The sequence below is a fragment of the Felis catus genome, chromosome F2 (genome assembly GCF_018350175.1).
Source record: "Felis catus isolate Fca126 chromosome F2, F.catus_Fca126_mat1.0, whole genome shotgun sequence".
NCBI lineage: Eukaryota > Metazoa > Chordata > Mammalia > Carnivora > Felidae > Felis > Felis catus.
This window is the reverse complement of record NC_058385.1, coordinates 54,791,264-54,811,712: the sequence shown is the minus strand read 5'-3', so window position 1 is coordinate 54,811,712 and position 20,449 is coordinate 54,791,264. Positions and strand designations below refer to the sequence as shown.

General features: G+C 37.1%; 2 long non-coding RNA genes across 10 annotated transcripts in view; one reads left to right on the top strand and one right to left on the bottom strand.

The window, feature by feature from the left end:
• The first annotated feature begins 105 nt into the window (after positions 1-105).
• Positions 106-20,449, top strand: part of LOC102899313 — a 34,297-nt gene continuing 13,953 nt past the window's right edge. For 2 of the 9 annotated variants that reach the window (XR_006592484.1, XR_006592485.1), the window contains exons 1-7: positions 112-624; positions 8,542-8,630; positions 12,213-12,391; positions 13,365-13,494; positions 14,116-14,249; positions 15,642-15,789; positions 16,563-16,830. This is a non-coding gene — a long non-coding RNA (uncharacterized LOC102899313). Of the gene's footprint in view, positions 625-7,169; positions 7,265-8,541; positions 8,631-12,212; positions 12,392-13,364; positions 13,495-14,115; positions 14,300-15,641; positions 15,790-16,562; positions 16,831-17,352; positions 17,465-20,449 lie in introns of those variants that run through there. The other 7 variants (XR_002152061.3, XR_006592486.1, XR_002739606.2 and 4 more) reach the window with 6 other exon arrangements.
• On the bottom strand, positions 6,821-8,806 carry LOC111558575. The gene is made up of 2 exons (XR_002739608.2): positions 8,521-8,806; positions 6,821-8,040 (listed from the first exon to the last, which is right to left on the bottom strand). It is a non-coding gene; the product is annotated as an uncharacterized LOC111558575 (long non-coding RNA).

Below are 20,449 nucleotides of genomic sequence, written 5' to 3'. Positions count from 1 at the left end.
TATTCCTCTCTACTATGAGCCTGTGAAACCACACAAGTTATGTGTTTCCAAAATACCATGGTGAGACAGGCATGGGATAGACATGCCCATTCCAAAAGGGAGAGATAAGAACAAAGAAAGGGGTGGCAGGTCCCAAACAATTCCAGAACCCGGCTAATTCCATTACAACAGAATGGGGTCCTGAAGGTAAGCTGTGGACAGAGGCTTGTTTGTCACTCACAGAACAAAATGACTCCTTGGTTATGATTCAAAAAACAAGGAAATCAATGCAGAATTACATCAGAAGCACATTATGGGTCAGAACGTTGCAGATTACATGCATTGCCCTCATGGAAGAAGATGAAGATGCTTACAAGAAACAATGCTGTCAGTATATAAAGAACAGTGCAGCTCCAAATGTAAGAGAGGAAATGTATCAGAAAGCTCAGGCTGCTATACAAGAGAATCCAATCTATGAAAAGAAGCCTAAGAAAGATGTTAAGAAGGGAAAGTGGAATCATCTCAAAATGTTTCTTGCTGAGAAGAAAGACTGAGTAGCTCAGAAGACCAACTTCCTCCGAGCTCCGGAGTGGGCCTCTAAAAGCTAAAAAACTAAGCTGCAATTTTCTTTGAAGATTTTTTCAGGTAAAGACAATAAATTTATTGAACAAGTAGCTTTAAAAGATAAAAAAGCAAATTCCATTAGATCTTAAGACTTAAGAATTGTCCCTCTGGCTCAATGTCCCACCCTCCGGGCTCACCAGTGTGGCAGCATTACCCCCACAGCTCTGTGGGGACAGCAGCGTCTCTTGGGCTCAGTGGGGCACCTTGGCCCAATGTGCGAACCGTGTCAGTAGGGCTTTCTGAAACAGGAAACAACCAGCTCCCTGGGCCTGTGATGAGTGGCAGCTCGGATGACCTCTGTTGGTCATTCGTCCCTTCCCCTGGGGCAGGCACATTCACAGCCAGATAGCTCTATGGTCCGGTCCTGTAGAATCCAAGACATCTGACAGCTTTCCTTCACTCCATCCCGCTTTCTCTCTCCCCTTTAGTTCAAACTGGCAAACTGGCAGAATCTCTGCTGGTATAATTCCATCTCTATTTCTGGCTCCTGCGGAGATGGCTGATTAAGTCCATGAGTCACACCCATGATGTCCTTATCAGATGGGTTTGTCCACACCTTTACAGTTTTCATCACAACAAGCTTCCTCTTTTTTTGCAATACAGAGAGACTCAAGAGAATTTTTCAAATCTTTAAGTTTGGTTCCTTTTTGATCAACAATCCCTTCCTCAATTCATGTCTCTTTTCCTGCTTTTTATTATAAGCAGTCAGAAGGACCCAGGCAGTACCTTCAACATTTTGCTTACAAATCGCCTCAGATAAATCTCCAGTTTCATTGTTCACAAGTTCTGTCTTCCACAAAACAGTAGAACACATCAGTCAAGTTCTTTGCCACTGTATCAAGGATCGCCTTTCCTCCAGTTTCAAAGCCTGTTTTTCATTTCCATCTGAACTCTCACCAAAATGACCTTTAACATCTATATTTCTACCAACCTTCTGTTCAGGATTATTTATTTATTCTCTAAAAAAGGTAGAGGTTTCCTCTGCAGCTCTCCTCTTTTCTTTCTGAGCTCTCACCAGAACGACCTTTAACATTCATATTTCTACCAACAATCCCTTCACAAAAGCAGGCAATCTCTGCTTTTTTTAGTGTGTACTTCAAAATCCACTTCCACTGTTCCAGTAGCACCCTACTTTTCAGTACCAAAATCTGTATTAGTCAGTCGAACACCACAAATCAGGTAGCTGGACCAAAAGAAATTCATTTTCTCACAGTTCTAGAGGATAGAAGTCCTTGATCAAGGTGCCAGCTGATGCACTTCCTGATGAGACTGTCTCCCTGGCTTGCAAATTGCCACCTTTTTGTTGTGCCTTCACATGGTCTTTCCTTGGTGCATGTGGGCAGGGGGAAGAGAGCCAGAGAACTCTCTTGTCTCTTTTTGTAAGGACACTGATCTTATCAGATCAGAGTCCCCCACTTATGACCTCATTTAACTTTATATCCAGAAAAGCCCTATGTCCAAATATAGTCACACTGGGGACTGAGCCTTCAATATATAGTCTGGAGAAGAACAAACATCCAGTCCATAAGAAGGACACTTCAAAATAGAATATCCAAATGGCAAATATGCATATGAAAATGTAATCAGCATCCTTTATCTTCAGGGTGATATAAATAAAAACACAATGAATATTGCTATATACTTAGCAAAATGGCTAAAATGAAAAGGAAAGAAAGTAACAAATTGACAAAGATGTGCAGCAACTGAAATTCTCCAGCACTATAAGCAATTGGAATTCTCTTTATAGTATAAATTGTTACAACCTCTTTGAAAAATATTTTAGTATCATCTACCAAAGTTGAATATATTACACAAATCTGACCCAGAAATTCCCGAATCATACATTTAACCAAAAGGTGTAAGAACTATTCATAGCAATATTATTAACAATAGCTTATTGACATGATGACATAAATTCATATAATAGTATACCACAGAGCAATGAAACTGATCAAATTACTTGTTATTAGATCAAGTTTCCAGAAACAGACCCTGAGATAAGAATCCAAGCCCAATTCATTTATTTGGAAGTTGAATTCAGGAAACATTACTAGAGAAGTGCAAAAATGAGACAGGGAAGGGAATGTAGCCAATAAAAGGTACATTGGCCAGAAAGAGCCAGTTACTGTTGTGAGTAGGTAAAGCTTATTCCTCCTGGAGAACTCTAAGAATCGGTATAAGATACATGCCCCAGAGTTATTCCACCCAAGGAGTGAGAGAGTTTGTTTACACACAAGCTCCTGTCAGTCACTGACTGAGATTTGCAGGAGAGTTAAATCCACAGTAATCTGGACTTCAGGTCCTCAGATGCCAAAGAAAGCGTTCAGGCAGGTAGGACTCTGCCTCCTTCACTACAGCGGTAGGTCTTAGAGAATGTGCATAGAGTAATAATCACAGAGTCTGCCATACTTCTGTCATGCATACCACCACAGATGACTCTCACAAATATTATTGTGAGAAATGAAAGCCAGAAACAAAAAAGTATATACTATATATTTCCATTGATATACAGTTCAAAACCAGGCAAACTAAAAGTGTTAGAAGTCAGGATGGTGGTCGCATTTGGGGAAGGAGAGAGGGGAGACTGGAAGAGGGCACAGGAAGACTTGGGGATGTTTACAATGTTATGATTCACACTATGGTAATTCATTGAACTATATGCTTATAATTTGTACACATTTCTGTGTGTATGCCATTCTCTGTTTAAAGTTTGCATGGTTTTTTTGTTTTGTTTTGTTTTTTAATAGAAGAGGAAATAAGGTCAGTCTTTCAATGCAGGCTGCCCCTATAATGGCAGTCATCTTCAGATGAACATTTGTATCTCAAAATAATGTCTGGAAATGGAGCTCCCAATCAATGCTTCTAGCTTGTTCATCAGAGATAAAACTTATGGGGGAGAAATATGACATCTAATTCCTATCAAGTCCAACAACACAAAATATATTTTGTGTTGCAGTGACTGCAGTGACTCCTGCATTGTAAACAAGAACAAGGAAACCATGGGCTCCTTCTTTCCACTTAGGCAGGTGACTCCTCTGTACAAATTAATGTGAATTTCTTGTTTATTGAGTATTTTTCATCTTTGAACTATGTGTCTAATTTGTGAGACATGTAAGTTATCAAAGAAAGTAGTAAAGATAAAAAGATAGGTATAGGAAGATTTCTCTCCCAAGGTGCAATCTGCCAATCAAAAGTGCAACTGATTTGCTTAATTTTAAAGCTTTACTTCTTTCTGCAGGACACAATATCAATAAGGAACCTAAAGCTCTCACGTTTCTAGCTGAAAGGAAGAATGTTTAGCCTCAATTCGTAGCTATAGAGATTAAGCCATATTTATTACACAATAGACACAGGCACCAGAAGGAGGAAGGTATCATGGAGTCATATACTCCTTAGTCATGTTCAGCATCCAATACCACACAAGCTGTTGCAACCTCTTGCTATGACAGAATCCTCTGATTAATCTGATTTCAGTTTGTCATATAGAGCAAATTCTAACATAATCCTTGTACCTCCCGCCAAAGCTGAACTCATCACCAAATATACTACTACTACTACTACTAATAATAATAATAATAATAATAATGTGGAGTAAAGTCTTAACTTATTGTGAGTCAGAATGCCACAATTCTGGAGAACAAGGCACTGGTACCGCAAATGTCAAGCAACTAATTTCAAATATCCTTCTACATTCTCCCCACAAGTTCAAAAATCAGTTGATCAGCCTGGAGCTGTCATAAATTTCCTGGAAAAAATTAATGGCTACCTTTGCAGTAATAAGATTAAGAAGAAGAAAAATAGCTGACAATTTCTGAGAATTTAGGAAGTGTTAGGCACGATTCTCAGTATTACACATGAAATAATTCAGTTAATCCTCACAACAACTGTGTAGAATTATCCCCATTTGACAAAAAGGAAATTGTGGAGTAGAGATGCTCAACGACCTATGAAAGGTCAGAATAAATGACGGAGACAAGGTTCAAACCCAAAAGCCTGGCTCCAGAATCCCTGATCTTGACCATTATACATGCTGTCCTCAACTCTTCATTTGAAGAGTGACACTGAACTCAACCATTATACGTGTTGTCCTTCAACTCTTCATTTGAAGAGTGACATTGAAATCACTATGTAAGCAAGCTCTGAAAAGAGAAAAATATTGAATATAAATTCATTTCCTATTCCTCTTATTTTGAAAATAAAGCAAAAGGAGTAAACAAAGAGCTAGAGAAAAATGAAAGAGGGCTTCTTATTATCTCATCCTCTGTACAATTTTCACAAAAGTTCCTGCTAGTCACCTCAGGTTTGTATTGAATAATCAACTTTTTCCAAAACCTCTTCCACATACAAGTGTCACTCAATTATGTAAGGTAAGAAAAAAAGTTAGGTTAGACATTCTAAACCCTATTTTTCAGATAAGCAATGTATCCATATAAATATATAGACAGAGATATAAGGAACCTAAGATCTCAAATCCACATTGTCTTTAACCACACATCCCTCCATAAAACACCTCCCAGTGATGTGTATGCATAAAGACCAAGGAGAGGTAGAGAAATACTTATTACCTGGGGTTTTGATTCCAAACTCTAATTTAGTTCCCTAATATATTGGCTGGACCACAAAGAAAACTACATTTGCCATAGCAGGAGGTAGACCCACTGCTGGAAACTAAATCAGGCTGAACATCCTTCTTCATCCTGTTACCACTAAATTCACAACCCAATCTTTGATCTTACATTGGATGACAAGGTGTATTAGACTGCCTCCTTATGTTACCATTGCTCTTATACAGTCCCTGGGACCAACGAAATGTGAACTACCATCTTTCAAGACTTTATTTATATCTCTTTTATAATACCTTCCCAAAATGTGCCAAGATAGAATAATTCAATTAAACTTATCCCAAGGTCATTCTTTTAAGTTGAGAATTCACCTCATGTTCTACTTCCCTGCTAAAAAAAAAAAGCTCAACTAACTTCCCCAACCAATCTTAGCAGACAGGGAGATACAATGTGAGCCAGCTGACAGAAAGCCCTAAGTAACTGGATGCCTATGAAACAAAATGTTCTAAACTTTATTCCTTGCTGTAAAATTTAACCATGTAATCTCTTTTGTATGATCAAGCTCAACTTTATTTATATAGAGAATAAAATCTAACTGTGGGCTTTGTCTATAATTTCAAGGTATCTGAAAGAATTACCTTTCATTTCCTCCAATAATATATAGGTCTATCTATCTATCTATCTATCTATCTATCTATCTATCTATAGAGAGAGAGATATCTCAATAATATATAGATATCTCAATAATAAAAAATCAGTATAAGTTTTCATGTGATGATTTCTGCAAACTCTATATACATCCCAACAACATGTTTAAATAGGTGTTGTTATCCTTACTTTAAATTTTTTTAATTGAGAATCAAAAAGTTCAAATTACTTATAAATCCATACAACTAATCTCACCTCAAATCTATTATTTCCTTTTCATAATGCTGTCTCAATCGAGCAACATAATAATCCCTTTATTTACTCAGTTACTTATCTCTCCTCCTCTATTGAATCAATGAACTGAAAAACATATTCCCAACCACAATGTTATAAATGGAAGAAAGCCAGCCCCTCACCTTTGTGGCATCTAAAACACTCTAGGAAACAACAGGAAACTAGATTTAGCTGTTTTCATAGTAAACATAAAAACTATAATAATATTCTAAATTTTGAAAATGCCCAATAAGAGGATACATGTAGTTTTTTTTTAATTGGTTCTAATCTGTGATTTCAGATTATTCTTTCAACCAGTATTCTGATGTTTTCCGGTTTCTTAATAATGAACTCTATTTTAATATTAGGAAGTTAATTCATTTTTTAAAGTCAGTTTAATTTAGTAAAGAAACTCATCACAAGTTTCCATGTTATCCTGACTCCATTAATGACTCATTTGGGGTACTGTATAGGGCTTTTCCACGAAATATCATTTCCTGTGTATTTTATAGGGCCAAGAGTATTTCCCTCAGTGACACCCAGTCATTGAACATTTCACTTCCAGTCTTGATAGATCATCAGTCTTCCAACTTAGAATCTTCCAGCTCTGGACTGATCTTCAATGTCAAACTCTAATGACTTTATGTGGGTGGTTTTCTTCTTTCAACAACAAGGAGTGTATTGTTCTTAGACTTAGTTTTACATATGCTCTCATTCCATCTAAGACTTCTGAGTCAAGCTAAGCATCTGCATTTATTCTCTAGTCACAAAGTGTTTCAAAATATGAAGATGACTCAAATAAGATAATATCTTTATTCTCTACATAGCTACCAATTTCTGTCTAGGTAGTATAAAGATTCACCCTTCGTGGCCTCTAATGCTTTTTGAAAAAAAATAAAGTATCAATATAGAGGAAGCACTTTCTGTCTTTAAAAAGTATTATCTAACTTGTAAATTGTAATGTTCCTTTGGGAATTGAAAAAGAATTGGGGAGTTTCCAAAATCCCACTTAGTTTGAGAAGTAGGCAGTGCAAATCTACCCTCTTAAATGGAGTATTTGGACATGAATTTCCTTAATTGAAGGTCTATATCCAGGACATATTAAGAAGGGACTGAAGTTTGATGACACAATACTATACTCTCCAAGAAGAAACTTCTAATTAGAAATCACCCTACAGGTAAGAGGGGGCTTAATTATTTTGAATCCTGCTCATTTTATGATGTCCCAGGATGCAACTGCTTTTCTTAAATCAGTTCATAAAGTCTCCTTCAGCTTAAATTTGGTTAAACTGGTTTTATTTAAAAAAATTCAAAAGGTGATTTCATACGCATGAAGTTAATTTTAATGCATTCTAAAGCTCTCCTAATTCATTCCAAATTTAGCAACAAAAGTAGAGCAATTCTATTTGTGAAGGCTATTTTAAAATGTAGTATAGTATATAGTATCTAAGAATATAAAATTTTAATAAAGAGTCAAAACAACTCTATTGACATTTATGTAGGTCCTGTATAATAAGTATTTTCTAACTAAACAAATAAAATATATTAGCTCTGAAGAGTTTCTCCCAGTAATTATGAAAGAAATGGAGGAAATTAAACTCCCCAGTTTTAGAGTGGGAGGAATATATTGTTCTTGGAAATTGTCCATCTTCTTCCTGCTGTTCAATTAATTCCCTACTTTCTTTAACTTTTCCTATCTTCTTTTATAATATTCATATTTTCTTCATATAAGTTATCTTGTTCTCTCTTTAGTTCTTGATCTTTCCATAATCTGTATGTTTGGGAAATGTAGACTTAAGCTTCATTAGTGGTTCCAGGTGGAGATTTTGTTGTTACTTAGAGACGCATGGTAGAATGTTATATTTAAAGACAGATGGCAACAATCATATGAACACTCCATGTGGCTGGTTCTCTGTATCCATCAATTTGCAGCTGAGGAGGCTAGTTCAAGCATCTGCAATAATTGGTAGAAGAGAAAATAAAAATGGAGAAGACTAGACATTTTCACTAATTAAAGATGTGGTTTTTATTTGCTCTGACATCAAAATATACTGAATTTGAAAGTTCTTCAGATGGCTGTGGTGTAAAGCACATCTCCAGAGAAGCAACTATTTTCCAAATACATATTGCTTATTTCTTCAGAGTAGAAATTTTAACTGGGAGCTATGACCATATACAGCCATCTTAATGCTTTATGGTTCTGGCAAATGCAACTCCCTATCATATAGGATTGCTTCACAGCTTGACTACAAATGTGATAGGTTAAAAACCAATAATATCACTCAGAGACCCTCCCTTCTAACAGTCATCATCTTCATCTTAAAATTTTGCTACTGCTGTTAGATGTATATTTCTACCCCTCAAGACCATGTGCCTTTCAAAAATTCAAGAATCTAATCCAAGCAAACAAACTTCCGTTATTTCTGAGACTTACCAAATTTCACTTCATCTTCAGAATTCTGTTCCATCTGTGAAGTCCTAACTACAAGCAAGGCCTCTCCAACAAAGCTTCTGCTCCAGTTACCAGACTCATTCCAAAAATAGGTAGGTTTCAAGAATCACTCACACTGTAAGTTGAGCGATCCTGGATCCTCCAGCCTGGAGTGCAAGAACACATATACTCACACAAAACTGTAAGGACTAATTGTAATTTGTACCAAATGTAATCTGATTGTAATACACTAAGTTTATACACAGACATATAAGCATGCATTTATACACACACACACACACACACACACACACACACACACACATGTAAGGGGTCAGTTATTGTCAATTATTTCAAAATCCTTTTTAAAAAAGGAAAAAAGCTAACTTTAAACACTGTGGCAGACACATCCAAAGGAAACCCCCAGTAAGTCATTTTAGGATGTATGGTCCACTCCTCACTTGAATAATCCCTTCCCCTTCTGTGTGGGTGGGACCTATGACTAGCTTCTTATCAATAAAATATAGCAAAGGTAATGGATGCTATTCTCCTACCTACGTTACATAATGTGACCAAGTTGATGGATGTCACTCCCATGATAACTCTTAACCAACTGAATTAATTAAGTCTCCAGGTACAATCACAGGTCCAACTGACACTTTGATTTCAATCTGGTTAGACCCTGAACAAAGGACCCAGATAACACATGCCTGAGTCCTCACACAGGAAAACTGTGAAATAATAAATATGGGATGTTTTTATCTCCTAAATGTGTGGTAATTTGTTACATAGCAATAGAAAACTAAAACATATATGTACATAAACTCATTTTGAATTATTTTATGACAACTTTCTTAATTTTAATCTTCTTAATTTAAAGATCTCCCTGCATATCAAAAGTGTTTTTAAAACACCCACATCACACACTAAGAATATTTCTGCTGTGAAAGTTTTAGAAAGTATTTTCATAATTTTATGTATTTGAGGACAAATATTCCATCTTTCTTATTATTATTCTATCCTAAGATATAACTGTTGGGTGAAGTTGCAGCCAGACAACTAATGTGATGTTATGTTTTGTGGATATTTCATTAAGTATTAATTCCTTTTGACTCACAGGGGTTTCTTTCATATTCTAGAGCTAATAGATCATTTTTTAGGTGACACATTTATTTGTGGATCTTCTGAAAGTTTATAGCCCCAGGAACTGTGTCTATATTACCTAATAGACAAAATGGCCCTGCACACACACACAAAAAATTCTAAAAATAAAAGACAAAGTTGAGAAATTCAATTTTCATTCTATTTCAATAAGGATTTAATGAAACTTTTAGCAAACTTTGGCTGAGCAAAAAATTTCCCTGATAGTTCTGTTCTTATCCTCCTTTTTTTTCATGGTCTGATTTGGTGTCCTTGGCAGATCTTTTGTGTTCCCTCTTGATCTTTGTCCTATGCAGGTTTGTACTGGAATGATAACACAGTTGCAAAGGCATTTCATTCTTTCTGAATATCATGCTCAAAAATCATCTCTCTAAGAGTTTTTATGAACAATATGCTTATAGCTCCAGCTGCTCCCAGTCCTATTAGTTAACACACAGACCTGTTCGAACATTAAAGGGACACACATCTTGTCTCCTTCAATTCTCTTAAAAATCATTGCCTCAGGGAGCCTGGGTGGCTCAGTCAGTTAAGTGTTTGACTTTTTTTTTTTTTAATTAATTTATTTTGAGACAGAGAAAGAGCAAGTGGAGGAGGGACAGAGACAGAGAGGGTGATAGAGAGAATCCCAAAAGTCTCAAACTCAGGAACCATTAAATCATGACCTGAGTCAAAGTCAGACACTTAACCAACCGACCCACCCAGGTGCCCCAAGTGTCTGACTCTTGATTTTGGCTCAGGTCATAATGTCATGTTCTCGTGAGACTGAGCCCCATGTCAGGCTGTGCACTGGAATTCTCTCTCTCCCTCTCTGTCCCTCCCCCTCCCCTTTGCTTTTGTGCTCTCTCTCTCAAAATAAATAAATAAACTTAAAAAAAAAGAGAGAGACAGAGTAGTAAAGGTATTTGAAGTACAACTTGAAGGAACAAACCATGGCAGAAGATTGCAAGAAAGTGCCAGAAGGTATTTGTTACATTCTAAAAAAGGATGGCTGGATATGTTTCTCCATATGTCATTAAGAGGCATGCATTTCTTTTGGTTTTAATACCAAGTCACATATGGAGACAAACACTGATATCATTTTGGGCAATAGAGATAAGGGGTGGCAAAACATCTCTATCAAATTTTCAAGCAAAGGTATGAATAATAGGGTCTTAAAACACCTAATTTTCTTTAAATTGCATACGCTCTTGATAAAGATTAAATATTCTACTACATCAAAAACCTTTGATAATTCTACAATAATATCAATCATTTGTCACATTATTATAATTGGCATGAAAAGGCAGGATAGTGTAATGACTAGTCAGCATGAATACTGGAATCAGATAAATGTATTAGCACCTCCGTTTACCAGTGGTGAGCCCCTTGATGAGCTGATTAAACTCTTAAAGGCTTAATTTCTTCATTGGTAAAATATAGGAAACAACACCATTTTCATGGTGAAGAATAAGTGACATATCATGTAGGGTTTTTCATAGGTCCTAGTACATAGTAAGTGTTCAATATATATTGGCAATTATTATTATATAATTCAAATATTCTATCTTTTTTAAGTTTATTTATTTATTTATTTTGAAAGAGAGAGAATGAGTGGAGGGGCAGAAAGAGAGAGGGGTGGACAGAGGATCTGAAGTGGGTTCTTCGACAACAGAAAGCCTGATGTGGGGCTCAACCTCATGAAACCGCAAGATCATGACCTGAGCCAAAGTCAGACACTTAACTGACTGAGCCACCCAGGCTCCCCTCAAATATTCCGTCTTATAGGAGAAATTACATTTTATATTTAGATACAACCTCATTCCAAAAATCATGTCATTTTCAAAATACATGCAGCATACGAAGAGGGTAAAGTGAGGAAATCATGAAGAAAAGGAAAACACAGAAACAGTAAGTTAAAGATAGTTGTGAGGTTAAAATACATGTCATAAAGTCATACAGACTTTGCTAAATATGAACCATGGATTTAACTCAGAGCTGCCTAGAAGCCAGTATGAGGAGGAAAACACAACCAGTTACATGACTTTTAAATAAACAGAAAGCTGTGTTTAAAAGAAACCCAAATAATCTGAGAAAAATGTGTCAACTCTTTAGGTCCTCATAAAAAAGGACACTATGTGAGGTGTAAACAATTTCCTCTATTACTTTTTTACAGTACAACAAATAGGAAAGAGTTTTGATTTTCTTATAATATCCCTCAAATTTGGTTACTGGAATACCATTAAAATGCAGTTTAGTGAAAACAATTTTTACAAAGTACAGCTTGGATGAATGACTTTCTGGTGAGAAACAATACACCAGTAATTAAATCTTAGTAATAACCAACTTTGGGTAGTACTTTGAAATTCATGATTATTTCTGTTTCCCAGAGCTAGGTGTAACAAGTATAGTCATCCTCATTTTACAGATATGGAAACAGGTAGACTCCAAACAGGCTCAATGATTTGCCCAGAGTTATGTAGGAGAAAAATAACAGAGTGGAGACTGTTTCTTAATCTCATGGCCCTTTCTTCTCTAATCCTGTTTCCTTTTCACAGAAGCACTGTTATGAAATGGCCAGACCATTGGCAAAGCACAGAAAGGACTCCAGCCTCTGTGTCTCGGGGACAGCAACCGTCTTCGACAGCCTTGTTTTGATGTACAAACACCAGACTGGAAAGTCTCCATGAAGCAGAGCTGTTTCTACGATAGTAAAAACTTGGAAGACTTCCCAAAGGTCATTCTTATAGTGCAAGTCACTTATAAGCCATAAGAAAATAATGATGTTTTTTATTTTCATAGCACTTTACATTTCTCAAGCACTTGCATATGATTGTAGTTTCGTAGCACCGGCCCCTTTAAGCAAATCAATGTATTCACAGCAATGACATGTGCGTCAAGCACACCTTTTGCAGAAAGCTGCAGGTGAAGCAAGAAAAAATAAAATCTGATCATGGGCATTCTGAAACGAGATCTTCTTGCACAGAAAAACCATAATTGGTGAATAGATGGCACAGAAATTACTCACATGTTGAAATAAAATAGTACATAGCGCTTTACCAGTTTGTAAGCTGATAGTTCATAGCGTATGAATGAAGAAGCGGCAGGAGCAGGCAGAGTAAAATTTTAAAGAGGAAGAAAAGCTAATAACCCGTGTTCAGACCTCAAAAGAGATAAAAGATCCCAACTGCAGCTTGAAAAGTGATACCGCTTGTTTTAAATGCAGCCCACAACGAAGGGCAAGATCGGGCTTTAGGGAAAATATTTGCTACATTCTTAAATTATGGAATATTCTGGTTTCCACAGGATGCAAATATTTGGTCTGTCAATAATTAAGTTTCTGTGTTTCTTGTGGGCAGTTGGTGCAGGGATAAGAGGTGGTGTGTGAAATTCAACAGTTACTAAAATTGAGCATCTTGGAATGAAAATGGGCTTTTAAATTTTATTATCTAATATAGTTCTGAATATGGCAATGACCTAAGGGTTATGAATATGGAAAACGTCTCATTTTGAATCTAACATTTTGATCCTAGCATCTCATCTTGTTCCCCGAAAATAACATAATCAGGTTGAAAAAATATATGCAGAGCAAAGATTAGCCAATTTTAACTAATGCTTTCTGGAAATGGCGCATAGTGGAAAAAAGGGGATTTCATCATCTGGGTGACGTGTGCCTGGTGACAGAAACCTGACTTCTCTGATTACCATAGGCTTCCATCTGGTGGCAAAGCAGGCTCCTTCTTCATCTTCTTTGGCTGAGATCTCAAACCAGTGTCTTTTGGGAAAATGTCTTGAAAATAAGCAATCCACCAAAATCATTACCTCTCAGAATAAGACAAGGTAAAAATTTTCTTTATAGTCAATCCAATAACAATGACCTTTTTTTTTTTAATTTTTAAGTTTTCAAGCAAGAAAACAGAACTGCTACTAAAATTGTGTCTGGGAATTATTCTTTTGCTATTCAGGGTGTAGGCTCAATTTAAAAAAAAGATAAGCTGAGTTTATACTTAGACAACATTTAGCAAAAAATGTACTCAGCATATAGCAATTACTCATGATAATTAGCCTTCAGTACCAGACCTCGGTCCTATATTTAATATGAGGTAATAGGAATATCATTTGTTTCCTTTTTATCATCTTCTCCTGCTTCGTTCCTTTGTTCTTTTTGTTTGCTTTATTTATGAACATAGTTATGTAGAAGTAAATTTATAGAAAATTTAATAGTTTTTAATCTAAAAATCTGGTTCCAGAGGTGATAGAAAAGTTCATTGAAACACATTTGGTTCATTTTTTTACTCAAAAATCATTTTGGCTGCCAAATATTCTTTCGACATATGATACGACTTCTTTGTCTAAATTCAGGCTCTGCTCCTATGATAACTTAAGCACGATGCCTTCCTTTTCCTGCCACTGAAACAGGTGCTGGGAATGCTTTGTATGACTGTATCCTTGTCCCCACAGCCCCTCAACTGGAATGATGAAGTGCAGGTGACAACAAAGAACTGGATGACATTCTCTAGACTTTATTTCATTGGAATCAATAGGAAACAATGGCGGTAAAGGGGAACATATTTACCCCACTTTTGGGTTCTGAGGTAAGAAAGTTAGAAGAAAACACCTCCTTCATTTAAAAGGATTGAAGGAGGTAAGTGACGTCAAGGAAGAGTTAGTTTCTATTAGAAACATAGAAATAGTTCATGTTAGATGTCTTGAGGCCAAGGGATAAGTGAACACCCTCTCAGAAGACTTTGATCAGAACTACCAGTCACTGAAGGACCTCTTCCCTCTTAACAGTGAAGCAGTATTGCAGTCTAGGAAGAGGCAAATCCTCTGGGGTGGGAAGCCAGGATTTACCTCTTTCCTTATTGAGCATGGTATGGTGGCTGAAGAACTTACATCACCAAAGTGGTGAAAGAACTAAATCATTGCAGAATGATCTACTATGGTATTAACATACATATTATTTTCACTAATACAGGGTGCTCAAAACAATGAGTGTTACTGTTTCCTTCGCTGTCTCCCAAAAGTTACCAAAACTTGCCCCTCTGCTCTGAGTTCCACTATCTCAGAGAATCTGATATTTGAAAGTAAAATCTTCTGTGCATAAGGAATAACCCCTCGCCCTGGGCTTAATTTTAGGTGAAGACCCTTGGAGTGAACAGGGATAAAAGGCTGGTGCTGGTACTAGAGACCAGTGAAAGAGAAGTTGTCCTAAACAGGGTAGGGTCTAGGGACTTGGGGAGGTAACATACATACAGAGATTATCTCTGATGGATTATCCTTATGGAATACTGATGGAGGCCAAACACTGATCAGCAAAGGTTTTCAGTGACCAGGCCTATGGTCCATGGACAGGATCTCTAGGGAATGCACTTCTGAGCCTACAGAGAGCATCAGTGCTCTCTGAAGGGAAAAATGGAAAGTAGCTCTTGCAGAAAGAGGAGCTATAAGAACTGGGAGGGCCATTCCACCTCCCACATCTTTCTATATGCACACAAGCATCCTTCTTTTCCCCCTCCAAATTTGGAATCCAAGGAGTGAGAAGACACTAAAACATATGACTGAGATTTAATTTCTCACCTCCACAGAGAGTAGGGGCATAGAGATTTTATTTGACTTAAAAAATTAAACCAAAATAACATTTCTTGTGCTGATGTGTGAGGAGGAAATACTTACCTATTACACATATAAAAAGTCCCTGCAAGTTATTTATGTTGGTTATTATTTTAACTCCTCTCAATCTCCCCAGGTTGCTATCAAACCAGGAGGTACTGAAAGTCTACATGTGCCAGTAACAGTGCATATATTATGTGATTTAATCCTCCCAACTTCCCTAAATAAGTAGCATCTCCCCCATTTTTTGAATTGAAAAAAGAGCGCAGACAGATTAAGGAACATGACCAAGACCACACAGATGGTAGGATGCTAACTGGGCTTTAAGTCTAAGGTTGCCTAACGCCAAAATTCATGCTCTTTTATTTTGCTAGGCTGCTACAAGAAGAGTATGTGAAAGCATTTTTTAATGCATAAAATGGTACATAAATGCAAGCATCATTATTATGTTAAAGGCTCTGGGGATCAGAGAGCAGAGGCACAGTATTCTCAAAGCTTTTCTCACTTCCAGGAATAACAAAGGTACCTGTACTTTTGAAGCACATAACTTTGGGAGTAGGATGTAAAGAAATTATATCTCTGTCTTAAAATATTATCACATAATGGTCAAATGTCAGGCATTCGGGTAGGCTGTCATTAAAGTCGTTTCAAATCTTTTTTAAATTTAGTTTATTTATTTATTTATTTATTTTTGAGAGAGAGCATGAGAGGAAGAGGGGCAGAGAGAGGGAGAGAGAGAATCCCAAAAAAGCTCCATGCTTTCAGTGCAGAGCCCAACATGGGGCTCAAACCCATGAACCATGAGATCATGACCTGAGCTGAAATCAAGAGTCAGATGCTTAACTGACTGAGCCACCCAGGTGCCTTTCAATTCTCTTTTTAAAAGTGATTAGATCAGAGACAGTAATAGAACCAAGGTTATGTAAAATTAAATTCACCAGTAAAAATCACTTTCCAACCTAAGCTAAAGGAAAAAAAAATAGGAAAAACCACTCACTTCTGATTGGAAGAAAGTGCGTGGAAATGTGCATTGATTGATCCTCATGGGGAATACACACAAGATCTATCATTGTTCTCACTTCCATCCTGAAAAGACAGTTCTGACTTCAGAAAGGTTCATGAAATTGACACAACCTCAGTGAAAGTAAATCTGAGTCTCCGAGAGGGATTCAAAATTGTGTTCCACTTAAGTCTGGAAGTTAAAATTTGGTGTTAGTTAAAACCAAATTTTTATAATAAATGAATGTTACTGTGTTAATATTTTATTAACTCAAGTTATTTTCATTACTTAACAGATGATTAAAAGCCTACAGTGTGCCAGAAGGGAGGCGGAGAGAGAGGGAAGGGGATCGAATAAGGACAAGACTGAGACCCAGACAAGAAGGAGGAAGTCCGAGGAACATATTCCCAGATCATTCCAGAGAAGAAGCCCACGTGGTCAAGACACAGTGTTTTACGATCCAACTTTCACCAACAAAGGTTCTGGAACTAGTTAGCATTATGATTTATAATTAAGAAGGTAGAAGAAAGCAACCAGATGATAGCTGCATACTTGATTGTCAAGTAAGAAATAGTTGATTAACACGAGATCTGTAAATATACACTAACCCCAAGCAGAAAGATGGTCCACTCTCAGGAGAACTGGTCCAGCTAGTCAAATAATACATAGTTAAGGTCAGGACTCCAGTTCTAGAGAGGAGGGGACACCAGAGAAGGACACTACTTAGAATGAGTGAGATGGGAACATGGGTCAATACCCAGACCTGGGACTGGACCAAAACAGTGAGAAGAGGAAAACAGGTGAGGATGTTTGATCTTCTGACCTACTCATACACCCAGAGTTCTTCCCTTGTGTACCAGATCCCAAGTCTATGGGTAGAAAAAAACTTACTGGAGTAGAGAAGGGAGCATGGTACAGGGATAAAGAAATTGAAATCAAGAACCCAGTGGTCATTACTAGAACACTAGATTTATTCCAATCTCCAATCAGCCATGGAGAAGATGGAAGAAGATAGAGAAAAGAGAGCCTTGGTGAAGGTGTGGATGTCATGCACAAGGTCTGTGAAAATTCCTTCACTTTTCCAGGGAGAGTGAGTCTATGCCAGAAGCCATCAGAGGGTCAGCTTGGAATAGCTGGAAAAGACAGAAGTTGAAAAGAAACATATTACACTGAGTAAAATAAATACATTTTAAACCATCTCATCTCCCTTTCAGAAATTGCTCATGTTAGATCCTATATTCATTTAAACTAAACTTCATCGTTTCCTCCCATTCAAATGCAAAAGTATGAAAAGAGTTAAAGGCAACCACTCACAAGTGCTGTGTCATTGAGCAGGTGTAACAGAATGAGCTCAGAGTTAGCTAAGAGAACGGAAGGGTAAGAGGCTTCTTGCAGAAGCAGAGGTCAAAAACCATGTCTATGGCTCAGACTCTTCAGGCCACTTGTCAAGGTCTGTCCATTACCAAGACTCCTCCCTGCCCTCTGTCTCGTCTAAAATGGATTAGCATCTTCAGGGCATTATTATGCCCTTTTTACTTTTTTATCACGTTAACTTTCTTCCACAAAAGAAAACTCTTGCTGACATAAATGTTTGATTAGAAGCTTTCATATATTCCAATATAAAATGTTCCCTCTCAACTGGGGCTCATGAAATATATATCAAACAAGTTCTTTATGCAGCATAAAACAAATTTCAGTACTCCTTTTCAAGTAAAATAATAACTGTGTTAGACTACTCCTAATTCCTATAATTGGTTTCCAGAGGTAATTATTATAGCCCATGGATACACATGCAAATTCAATTTTTCAATAAATCTAACCTACCCTAAACTCTAAAGACCAAGGTTAATAACTTCTTTTGGCTTTTACCCCAATTGTCTTACTAGGAGACATTTGACTGATGCGTTTTTCAATCACCTTACTTGTAAAGTTTTGCAAAACAATTCTTCATGATCCATTTTATTAATAATAACCCTAGTTTCTAATTACACTAAAATTTTCTTAGCATACATGGTTCAGACCCCAGATGTTACTTCTTTTATATCTGTATTCATTGTTAGATAATCTCATCCAATATCAAAACTTTAAACATTATCTGTGGGAATATAACTGGGTGTTTGTATTTCTATCCAAGATCCATTCCTGAACTTCAGATTCATATATCCAATCATCACCATCCCTGGTGGTCTAGTGGTTAGGATTCAGTGCTCTCATATATATCCAATCATCTACATAATATCACCATTTGAGATACCTCAAGCTTAACATTCCAAAACTAAACTCCTGATCTTCTCTCCAAAAACTTTCCTTTTCCACATTATTCTCCAATTTAGCAAATGGTAACTTCATATTCCAGTTCAGGCCAAAATCCTTGGGGACATCCTTGACCCACGGCTCCTCTCTTTCTCCATCACACCATATGCAATCCACCACCATATTCTGCCAACTCTTACTTGGAAATATCTCCATAACCTGATGCTTTCCCTCAATTCCACAATAAATCCACACCCCAACATTTCTTCGTGAGTTGCAATAACCTCTTAACTAGTATTCTTGCTTCTGCTGTTGCTTCCATTCAGTCTACACCCTACAAGGCAGACAGAGTAAACCTCCTCGTGTAAGTCAAGTCACACCATTCATCAGTTCAAAATACTCTAGCGGCTCTTGATCACTTTCAGAGTTAAATTTAAAGTCAAACTGTGGTCAATATGCTCTGCGTGATACGGTGCCTCACTACTGCTCTTATTTCATCTACTTCTACTTTCCTCCTTTTTCACTCTGCTTCAGCCACTGGTATCCCTGACCAAACTGAGCATACTCCAACTGCAAGGCTTTTGTACTGGCTGTCCTCTGCCTCATTTTGTTTAATCCTCAAAATAATCCTATGGGGTACTAAAAATCACCCACGCTTTCCTTAAGTTATTTAGATAAACAAATTCTCAGGTCTCCTCAAGGAGTAGGACCCAGAAATCTATGCAGGGGATTGTGATGTGTGCTAAAGTTTGAGAACCACTGTCACGTCTGGAGACATTTTTGGTTGTTACAACTTGGGATGGAGGAGAAAAATGCTACTAGCATCTAGTGATAGAGACCAGGGATGTAATGCAGAGGACAGGCCCCAGAATAAAGATGATCTAGTCCAAAATGTCAATATTGCCAAGGTTGCAGAACACAGTTGTAGCACCTAGACAAAAATTTCTCAATCTTTTTTCATTATCATCTACCTAAGGACCTTCTTAGATATTTTTCCCTTACTAACCCCCCTGATTAAATTTTAGTGCCGCAGATATACCATATATCTGTTTGTTTTGTAGTCCCTTGGAGGACAACACAAACTTGTAATATATATAAATATCTTTCATGCTCCCAAAACCCATTTTACTCTGGGTTAGAGTATATGCTATAGATCAATAACTAGCATATCCTGAGCAGACAAGCATAGTCCTATGTGAATAAATAGCTTATCTACCAAAAAAAGCTGTAGCATCTGGCAAAGACATACTAGCAAGAAATGGGGACATGGATTTGAATAGTTAGGGTGTAGGACTGGGGAGGTGAGGTTTATTGGTACGGGAGTACTCTCCCTTGATATTATTATGTCCCTAGAGACTCGATATGATGATAGCCTGCAGTCACCAAAAGTGAGATGCAGAACTGCCTTGGCAAAGTAATAAGGAAAAGATCAGAAGGAATGGAGGGGTAAGCAAGTCAGAATGAAATCAGAAGGCCAACATCTATGTTTTTTGGGAAGGTCTGAATGACATTTCCTTCACTAAAAAATAAGGAATGTACTAGTAAGGGAATACCAACATCCTCCCAAAATTTATAGAATTTTGTGACCTGGAATGTGGGAGGTGTCAAGAGGGAAGAATCCATTATGACTATTTTTGGCAACTGGATTGTGTCATTCCCTCAGAAAAGAAACACAAACAAAGGAATGTTTGAGAATAAAGATAATTAATTCATCTTGGGATTTGATAGTTTTGAGGAATCAATGACACCTTCACCTAGGTTTTAAAGGACAGCGTCATCTGACAAAGCCACTACATTCCAGCAGAGAGCCTTGGCATGAGTGGGGCTCACCAAGATGTGTGAGTGGATTGCCACCCCCTGCGCATTTGAAAAGCTGAACTCTGAGTCAAAGAGCATTCTTTTTGAGCCTTATGGTCTAATGAAATTTGC